This window comes from Pleurodeles waltl, chromosome 4_2 (genome assembly GCF_031143425.1).
Source record: "Pleurodeles waltl isolate 20211129_DDA chromosome 4_2, aPleWal1.hap1.20221129, whole genome shotgun sequence".
In the NCBI taxonomy this organism is placed as follows: Eukaryota; Metazoa; Chordata; class Amphibia; order Caudata; family Salamandridae; genus Pleurodeles; species Pleurodeles waltl.
The window spans coordinates 1016132177-1016142820 of record NC_090443.1 but is presented as its reverse complement, the minus strand read 5'-3'; the positions used below and the strand labels follow the sequence as shown (position 1 = coordinate 1016142820).

Genomic DNA, 10644 nt, shown 5'->3' with positions numbered 1-10644 from the left:
TCCAGTTGTCTGTTGATCAAGCTATTTCAGCTTCATGGCAAAAACTGTCAAAAAATTTAGAAAATTCAGTCATCAATTTGGTGTCTAAAACCATGCTGGCCCAATCTGCGGGGGAAAGCAGAAAGCGTCCTACACCATTAAAAAATGCTAAAACAATGCTGTCTCGCATAGGACAGAGGACATGGCCTCCATTAAAGGAGGGGTTAATATCTAAATCCTCGAAAAAATGCATGGTTAAATCGAAACACTTCTCTTCTCCTATTACTATCTTTAAGATATTAGACATGGACGACGAGATGCATGACCCTAATACGGATTCGGATAATTCCGACAAGGACATTGGAGATATTCTCTCCCCTCCTCCTCATAAAAAACCCAAATCTGGGTCTCAAGATTTTTCAGGGTCTTGCACAATACTAGATGCACAAGGGGTCCCAATGTTTGGTCCGAGCGACATCCAACATCCAAATTCTACAGAGTGGTTTCCCACTGATCATGTGGCGGATTACGTAACATCCAGGTCACCCACCCCCTTGGACAAACAGGTACGGGCGAAACTCAAGTCCGAATGCCCCCGCCCTGCCCTTTCTTCCAAAATCACTGCAACTCCTACAATTGACTCATCACTAATTACTTTCTTCACTAAATATGGAAAAGACCCCCGCAAAGGAGTCGACAAAGCTTGGTCTACTTGCCAAGATAAACTTTTAGATATCGTGGGACCCCTAACCCACATTTTCAACTTGTCCGAAACAGCCCAGCTAGGACATGCTTCCATTAATCCTGTGGAACTATCCTGTGGAACTATCCTTGTGGATTTATGTGCAAATTCTTCAATTATCCACAAACGCAGGAACGGACTCCTGCTTAAACTTGATCCCAAATTGGTTAATTTAGCTGGATCAGATCCTGGTAATAAGGCGGAAGGATTACTTTTTGGAGACTCTTTTATTAAAGAGTTGAGCAAATACGTTGCAACATTCTCTTCCCTCGACAAAGCTCAACAATCCCTGAAAAAGATGTTTTCAACACAAGTTTTCGCCAGGGCCGGCAGAGGCAGGAACCGCTTTGCAGGCCGTTCCTATGCCAACCAAGGTTCCCGCGGTTTCTACAATAACAATACATACCAGGACTACAGACCGCAATTCTATCCCCAGAGAAACAAGGGCTTCAGAAGCAAAGGAAATGGCAACTCCAGATTCTCTGCACAATCCGGTAAGTCAATTTTCTGTCCACCTATTGTAGGGGGTCGTATTTCTCTGTGCCTTCCAAAATGGAGGGAACTCACAGTAGATCCCTGGGTTCTAAATACAGTTCAGGGTTATGTTATCGAGCTCTTTTCAGAGCCTTTTCAATCAAGTTCCCCCCCTCAGTTTTCTCTTCAAATGGCAGAATTAAATATTTAGAAATTCATTCTCTTCTACAAAAACAAGCAATAGCTCCTTGTCTTCTAGATCCTTCGGGTTTTCTCAGCTCAGTATTTCTAGTCCAGAAAACGAACAAAAAGATGCGTCAGGTTATCAATCTAAAACAGTTCAATAAATTTGTAATGTATCGACACTTCAAAATGGAAACTATTCTACATCTCAGAGATTCTTTGCTTCAGAGAGACTGAATGGTAAGGCTAGACCTACAAGATGCATACCTTATAGTTCCCATACACCCGGACTCTCAGAAATGTCTTCAATTCCAATGAGCCAATCAGACTTTCCATTTCACTTCCCTTCCTTTTGGCCTGTCTTCCGCTCCATGGTGTTTCACAAAACTAATGCAACCAATAGCGGCTTTTCTCAGAGCTCGAGGCACCAGATTAATCATCTACTTGGACGATATTCTGATCATGAATCAGAATCGCACCTCCATTCTGTCTCAGGTTCATCTTACTTGCACTCTTCTTTCAGGTCTAGGTTTTATTGTAAATTACGAAAAATCTTCCTTGGTTCCGACTCAAAGCATTGAGTTCCTAGGTTTTCTGGTGAACTCTTTTTCGGCCACTCTTCTTCTTCCGTCATCAAAGATCAAGTCCATAAAGTCAGAAATTCTGCTGATATTACCCAGTTCTCGTCTATCTCTCAGATCTCTGGCAAGGATTGTAGGCCTCCTCTCTTCTTCAATCCAGGCTATTTTTCCAGGTCCTTTACATTACCGGGCATTACAGAGGCTAAAGATTTGTCATCTTCAAAAAGGTCTTGCTTATTCAGATTCCATAGTACTAGACCAAGATTCTCGTTCAGAACTTCAATGGTGGATAGACCATTTAGACGCCTGGAATGGCAGGACTATTTTCGCATCAGCCCCAGATCTTGTATTAGAATCACACTCAAGTCTGCTGGTTTGGGGAGCCCGGTGTGGTCCAATCTCGACTGGAGGCTCATGGTCTCTAGAGGAGTCAAGGTTGCACATAAACTGTTTAGAGATGCTGGCCAGCTCCTTTGCAATCAGGTGCCTGGCAAGAGACAGAGGGGGTCATTCCGACCCTGGCGGTCGCGGATGACGGAAGCACCGCCAACAGGCTGGCGGTGCTTCATAGCCCATTCTGACCGCGGCGGTAAAGCCGCGGTCAGAAAACCGGGGCTGGCGGTTTCCCGACGTTTTTGCCCCGGCTGGGCGAATCCGCCATGGCAGCGCTGCATGCAGCGCTGTCATGGGGATTCTGACCCCCTTACTGCCAGCCTGTTTCTGGCGGTTGTCACTGCCAGGAAGAGGCTGGCGGTAACAGGTGTCTTGGGGCACCTGGGGGCCCCTGCACCGCCCATGCCACTGGCCCCGGCCGGCTTTTCACTGTCTGCCATTCGGAGCCGGCTTCTGTGTTGCAGGCCTCCTTCCCACTGGGCCGGCGGGCGCTAACATGGTTAGCGCCCGCCGGCCCAGCGGGAAGGTTTGAATGCCGGCAGCGGTCTTTTGGCCGGGTAGCGGAATGAGGGCCAGAGTTTCCTGTTCTGTTCTTGTCAGAATGGACAACATTTCCGCGGTTCGTTACATCAACCACCTGGGAGGCACAAAATCCAAACCTTTAGCAGAATTAGCAAAAGGGTTTTGGGAGTTTTGTCTTCAAAACAGAATCTCTGTTCAAGCAGAATTTCTGCCAGGCAGCCTCAATTTTGTAGCGGATTGGTATTCTTGCCACTTCCGGGATTCCAGCGACTGGATGCTCAACACACAGGTTTTCAACAATATTCTCTGCAAATGGGGTCCCTTTCACATAGACCTTTTTGCATCCCGTCTCAATACACAACTTCCACGATTCTTCAGTTGGCCGCCGGATCCACTAGCTCTTGCCTTCAATGTGTTTTCTCAGGAGTGGTCATCCTCCCTCAATTACGTCTTTCCTCCCTTCATCATGATTTCCAGAGCTCTGGCGCAGGTCAGACGTCAGCAAGCCTCTCTAGTTCTCATAGTCCCTTTTTGGCATTCCCAGGTGTGGTTCCCTACTCTCCTGGAACTGTCACTTGAATCTCCGTTCCTAATCCACTCGTTCCCGGATCTCTTGACCAACCCTCTCGGCCCCCGCCACAGTCTGATACTCCAGAATGTCCTTTCCCTTTCAGCTTGGAAAACATCATGGAATATCAACCTATCATACCTATTTCGGCAAAAGCTTCAAACTTCATTGACATAGCAAGAGCTCCAGGAACAAAGAAAGCATATGGATCAGCTTGGTCTCTCAGGCATAGCTGGTGTGTGGGAAAACACTTTGATCCCTTTACAACAGATGTAACCCTGATAGCTTTGCTGGCTTCCGCCGCCAGGAAGTTGACTAAGTCCTTTCGCACTATCAACCTGTATAGATCTGTAATGTCTTCTTCACACTTTTACATCCAGGGAAAATCGGTTGGAGAGCATCCGTTGGTGTGCCGGCTTCCAAAGGGAGTAACATTTTCCAGTCCTCCGAAACCTAAATACAGTTTGTTATGGGATGTTAATGCTGTTTTGAATTTGTTTGTTCCCTGGCCGGACAATTCAACGTTATCGTTAAAACAACTTTCTGCTAAACTCACCATGCTTTTATGTCTTGTTTCTTTCAAACGTTTATCTGATGTTAGAGCTCTAGATATTACAGCTTGTCATTTTACACCCTCAGGTGTTCTTTTTAATGTGCTCAGACGTACTAAGACTAATCTTTCTTCAGTTTTTTATCCCTTTTTTCCTCATCACCCTTAATTATGTGTAGGCCAATGTTTAAAAGTCTATGAGCAACAGATAGCCGGTTTGAAAAATTCCTCCACTACCCAACTCCTCATTTCTTTCAGAAGGCCTTTCAATCGTTTGTCATCTCCTACTTGGGCTCGCTGGGTTCGTTGGATTATGTCCCTTGCTGGTATTGATACCTCCTCCTTTGGTGTCCATTCGGCTACAGGAGCCATGGCGTCCAAAGCCTTTTGGGCTGGTTCTCATCTTGAGGATATTCTCAGATCGGCTGACTGGTCTAATGACAATGTTTTTAGAGTTTTCTATTGTAAACCAATACAACATGCCTCTTTAAATGTGATTGATACGCTTTAAAATAGCATAATAGGAGCCTCCGGTCTTGCCATAAAATAAAACTACCGATCCCATAAGGCCACAAAAGTAGCCAATGGGAAACAGAAGGTAGTTCGAAGTAATGCACCAATCACTGACTCTAATAATACCTATCTTGACTGAGAACAGCCCTCTTTTCTTGTGAGAGATTAATAAGTAACAAATAACGGAATAATAGAACAACAAATACAAATTGCCATGCAAAACGAAAACATTTCTTGTAAAATGAACAAAAGTCTATGAACAAAATCCGGAAAAGTGCCCTGATCTGGCAACTGGATGTTCCTGAAGGCGGGTGGAGTAGAAGTCCTTGTAGTTGAAGAAATGATCTCTAAGAAGAGGTCTGTTGAGTCGTTGTAGATGCTCGAAGGGAGGGTAAAAAACAAGAGTGTCAGCATTTGTAGAGGCGGGATAATACTTGCCTCCGTGTCTTTAATAAAATTAAGACTTTCCTTCAAAATTTACTAGGAAAATCTACATTCTTCACTGTAGCTGCTATTAGAAATAAAGAAAAGACAAATGCATAATACTCGCCTCCGTGTCTTTCATAATTTACTACGAAAATCTACATTATTCACTATTAGTGTAATGAAAAAATGGAGTTCAATTAGCTACAATATAACCTCCCTGGCAGCTGAGGTAAGACATAAAGAACCTTGTAAATGTATTTTGTGTGCATGCAGGTGAGAGTCAGTGTGTTCATGCTGGTAAGAGTGTGTATGTGTGACTGTGTAAGTATATCAATGGGTGAATGAACATGTAGGTCACCAGGGGGATGATGTCACTTCCGCTACCCCCTGTCCTTTCGGTGAAGTGAGTTCATTAAGTCTGGGTCTGTTCACTAAGTTATGTGTGTCTGTCCATGGCTGGTGCAGTCACGGCTTCCTGTGGCAGAGCGTGTGCTCGTCACCCAGGGCCGCATGCAGGCATGTGTGTGCAGTTTAGGTATGCAGCGGTGGGTGGAGCGTGCAGTGCGTGTGCATCTACAGGGCAGTGCAGTGCATGTGTGTGCAGTTTAGGTATGCAGCGGTGGGTGGAGCGTGCAGTGCGTGTGCATCTACAGGGCAGTGCAGTGCATGTGTGCATCTACAGGGCAGTGCAGTGCATGTGTGTGCAGTTTAGGTATGCAGCGGTGGGTGGAGCGTGCAGTGCGTGTGCATGTACAGGGCAGTGCAGTGCATGTGTGCATCTACAGGGCAGTGCAGTGCATGTGTGTGCAGTTTAGGTATGCAGCGGTGGGTGGAGCGTGCAGTGCGTGTGCATCTACAGTACATTACAGTACAGTACATCTAGTATTATACCTCTACCTGTATTTTGTACTCTTCTGTAACATGTACACGGCACCTTTCCTTCTACAACTATCATTTGCTACCTCTTATATCTTGTTTGCTTTTGATACATGCACAACGGCCACCACTGCCTCATGTAACGTAACTATTGTTTTAGTGTTTTGAGTATCTACCATTTATTGCAATTTTTTTACCTCTACTCGTACTTTATTTGCTCTTGTATCCTGCACACGTCACTTTTTCCTTTCGTAACGTATCGTTTGCTACCTCGTGTATTTTTGCTCCTGATACTTGCACAATTATCACTATTGCCTCATGTAATGTAACGTTTGTTTTGTAACAGGCTCACTTGTAATTCTTCTCCTCTTGTATCTTTACTTTGCCTATTGTGAAGCCTCTGACACCTTCGGGTAAAGTCCGCGCTATATAAAAACGCATTAAATAAATAAAATACAGGGCAGTGCAGGCGCCGAGCACGTGCTGTCTCCGCAGGGCCTGCAATGTGTGCAAATGTGGGAGCTGACCCCCTAAACATGGAGGCGTCAGGTGGCCGTTTTATTGCTGAAGCAGGAGGTTCTGTAAAATACCCAGACAGAAATACAATCACATGAGCCTCTTACAAAATAGGAGTGTTAGAAGTAAAAAGCAAAAGTTGTTTCCGCCCGGTCTCGAACCGGGGACCTTTCGCGTGTTAGGCGAACGTGATAACCACTACACTACGGAAACCCACATGTATCCCCTGCATTTTTCATCCATCTCGAGATCGTAGCAGGGCCATGTGGGTGCCTTTTGTTAAGTGTATTATTTGTGTATTAGGCTATCCCTGTGCTTTTTGTTTTTCCCGCGTCCTGCTGCTTCAAGAACATGCCTGATATTAATGTCCCCGCAATCGCTGCTGTTTAACAGGAAGACATTGCAGCACATCCTATATTTTATAGAGTGAAGGTAACTTTTCTGACTAGTTTTGGCAACAAATGTTGAGTGACTTCGTAGCTGAATCGCTTTCTCCTTTACTTTCTCTGTCCTTCATAGTACTAATATCATAACCGAGACAATGGCATCGGCGATTGCTGTGTAGCGCTATGTAGGTACACTTGAGCCCCCACCACCACCTGGGGATGTAGCTCAGTGGTAGAGCGCATGCTTCGCATGTATGAGGCCCCGGGTTCAATCCCCGGCATCTCCATATAACATTTTACATGCTCACTACTATTCCATTATGTTGTACTAGTTTTCATTTTGGGATAGTGCTGGAAAATTTTGCAGGGTCAAAACAAGACATTCCAGCAAACTAAACAGATTAATCCCATTTACACCACTGGTCCATCTCTACCTCCTTCCTAACTTGTGCTCCAGGGAGGTGGCGATCTGAGAATACTGGGTAAGCCATGTATTTTTGCATCTACTAAAAGGCAGCGCCTAGAAGCCTGACTCCCTGAGGTATCATGGCTCACCAAGGAGCCACAGTGCACATCTCCCTACCCCCCGCTTGGGCCTTGTTCAGGCGTCTTCAGGCGCACAGCTTTCTACAATGTTTGTTAGTGATACTGGACTCAGTAAAGAAAACTGTTAGTGTCTCTTCAATGAGCGGCACCGCTAAGGGAATTTCCTTTCACCTTTTTGGTTCTCAGACTGGTTCTTGAACCAGACTGCCAGGAAGTGTGATAAGCTTTCTGTTATAAAAACGAATAACCTCATCCGATAGGTGAACACTTCCAGTTTATTACAAATATTAAAGAAATCATCTAATGTAAAGCCAGTAATTGTTTAAATTCTCTCTACTTCTTTGCACCCAGACAGTGGTTCAACAATCAAAAACTTTTTTGAGCAAACGTATGGAAACGACTACAGAATGTATTTAGAGAACGTACTTTGAGACACATCACCTCCCCCAACTCTGTTTTCAAAGTCCTAAAAAATATTGTCTATTTTACAAAATAGTGTGTTTTCTCTCTTAGCACTGCTGCCGATCTGCATCATTCTCTCTTTCCACTTGCTCCTTAGGTCCCTCGCATGCACACTGTCTGTCGTATGATGTATTTAAACATTATATGCTAGCCTGATGGTGGGAAAAGCTCACCCCCCCAATCTTACTGACCAAGCAGCACCCCTGTTTGCACCAGAGCCTATGGCATCATTGCAACGCCACAGCTTTGTTTGTGCATGAGGATGTGTGAGAAGTTCAGTTAGGAGGGAGTTTCCTATTAGTGATAGTGTTTAGATCTCACACAGGGGTAAATGGCATTTCACAGTCTTCGGCCTGCTCCCAGCTCCTAGTGACATGCTTGCCAGATGTTCAAAGTTTATAGGAAGGACAGCACATTGGACAATTACAGCTGTGAAGAGATACTGAAGTCATCACTCATTGCTCGGTGTGAGTTGTCCTCATACTGAAAGAAACTGCTCAAGAAACAAAGGACCCTGGGGACATCCTGATCATGGTATTCATAGCCAATACTGCAGATGTCCTAGGTGAGGAGCGGGATTGCTCCACATGTCTTGATATCATGTATTTAAGTGACCAGATTTTCAGAACAAAGAAAACAGGACAGACATTGGCTTTGAAATAGGACTCAAGGTTGACACTGCACCGACCAGAGCCAACATTTAGGGCCTCATTCCGACCCTGGTGGTTTCAAACCACCAGGGTGGAGGGCAGAGGAAGCACCGCCAACAGGCTGGCGGTGCTTCCCGGGCCATTCTGACCACGGCAGTAAAGCCGCGGTCAGAAAAGGGGAACCGGGGGTTTCCCGCCGGTTTTCCCCTGGCCCAGGGAATCCTCCATGGCGGCGCTGCTTGCAGCGCCGCCATGGGGATTCCGACCCCCTTCCCGCCAGCCTGTTCCTGGCGGTTTACACCGCCAGGAAGAGGCTGGTGGGAACGGGTGTCGTGGGGCCCCTGGGGCCCCTGCACTGCCCATGCCACTGGCATGGGCAGTGCAGGGGCCCCCTAACAGGGCCCCACAAAGATTTTCAGTGTCTGCTTTGCAGACACTGAAAATCACGACGGGTGCCACTGCACCCGTCGCACCCCTGCAAATCCACCGGCTCCATTCGGAGCCGGCTTCCTCTTTGCAGGGGCTTTCCTGCTGGGCCGGCGGGCGATCTTTTGGAGATCGCCCGCCGGCCCAGCGGGAAAGTTGTAATGACCCCCGCAGTCATTTGACCGCGGTGCGGTCTTTTGGAGGTTTCCGCCCGGCGGGCGGTGCCCGCCGCCCGCCGGGGTCGGAATGACCCCCTTAGTCCTATTTCTAATGTCAATGGCGGTGTGTTGCAAGGGGAGCTTTATGATTCTGGCCTCGGGTGGTGGGCTCTGCACGGGTGATGCATCATTCACCCCCCCTAAAAATCCTGAATTAAGTCAGGCAGAACAGTAGGAGAGCCTTTTAAATAAAACTCTTTCCATGGTGTCATGACAGGGCCGGTGTGAACGTGAGCCTTCACTGCACAGTGATAAATGTGCGGGCCCACCCGACCATCTAATAAAATCGGGACATTTATCTGTTTTTGTAACAAGTGTTGGGACACGGGAACAGACATTAAAAAACTGGACTCTCTGGGCAAATCTGGGACATCTGGTCACCCTCCCCTGTACAGTTCTGTCTTTCACATACAAGAGTCCTCTACTTCCACCAAAGCACTGTGAAGCGCCTCCTCCAGGCACTAGAAACACCATAAACTGAAAGATACACGATTGTGGCTTGAAGTTGCGCTTTCTGAAAATGATGTGGGCCAAGATGGAAAAGGGTAATTTGTGATAGTGCAGTGGTGGTACGTGTTCATGAACATACCATGAAACAAAAGAATGCCATGCAGAAGATTGCAAAGGAAGACAGCACTTCCAGCAGCACTTCCAGGAACTCTTTGTCCAGATGTTGAATCCACATGTTTTCTAATAGGAGCAGTGACCAGACAAGGAATGGCAACACTGCATCGTTAGTGTTGGACATTGAGGTGGAGGACCAGACAATTGCTTTTCTAGGTGACAAAGGAGTCATCATCAGTGGCAGGGCTGACGCCTAATTCATCAAGATGCCTGATGGCACACAATTACTGCCCCATATGTGAGGGTATATAGGTGCACAAGGCACACACATTTATTGCTTTTGTGCTGCTCTCAGCCAAACCTAACCATTTTACGAAAGCATCATCATGCCAACTGCATTCAAGATATGATACACCAACTAAAGAGTGCTCAGCTATTCTGCAGACTCAATGTAAACAATGGCTATCAGCATTCTGACTTAAAGCAGTGGCGAGGTTCAACAATCACATTGGTTTGTGCGGTGTTTGGGGCGTTTTCTGCTGCTGATGTTTTTCAAGGTAAAATGTGAAGGGTTGGCCAAGAAATCTCCAATAATCTCAACCACAGTGATGACATTTTGCTACATGGAAAGAATAAGAAGGAACATGAAGAAACTCTTGTGAAAGTTTTCAATGCCTCAGCGGTTGTTAATTTTACATTGAAAGAGAAAGAATGTAACACTCCTCAGCTTGGTGTGAAATTCCATGGACATATTTTCACCTTTGAGGATAAATGGCCTGATCAGTGGAGTAACGAAACTTGAGGGTGCCCCCCTGCAAAGTACGTGGGTGGCCCCCCCTCCGGACTCACTCAGGAGCTCTCAGGCCAAGGTACTGTGCTGAAGGGGTCCACTGGACCTCAGGGCCCCCAACCGCACAGTGTGGGCTGCAGGGAACTTTGCTATGTCACTGGGCCTGGTCCAGAGAAAAAAAAGAGACTCGCATGATTATACATTCACTGTCAAATGACTCCCGTCACTGCTCGTTTCTGGGCATGGCCAACTACTGTGATAGGTTCATTCAGACAATTT

At 46.3% G+C, this 10644-nt stretch overlaps 2 non-coding genes across 2 annotated transcripts; one reads left to right on the top strand and one right to left on the bottom strand.

The window, feature by feature from the left end:
• Positions 1-6463: 6463 nt before the first annotated feature.
• TRNAV-AAC (transfer RNA valine (anticodon AAC)) lies at positions 6464-6536 on the bottom strand. The gene has a single exon. It is a non-coding gene; the product is annotated as a tRNA-Val (tRNA).
• Positions 6537-6924: 388 nt separating this feature from the next.
• Positions 6925-6996, top strand: TRNAA-CGC (transfer RNA alanine (anticodon CGC)). The gene has a single exon. It is a non-coding gene; the product is annotated as a tRNA-Ala (tRNA).
• The last annotated feature ends 3648 nt before the right edge of the window (positions 6997-10644 follow it).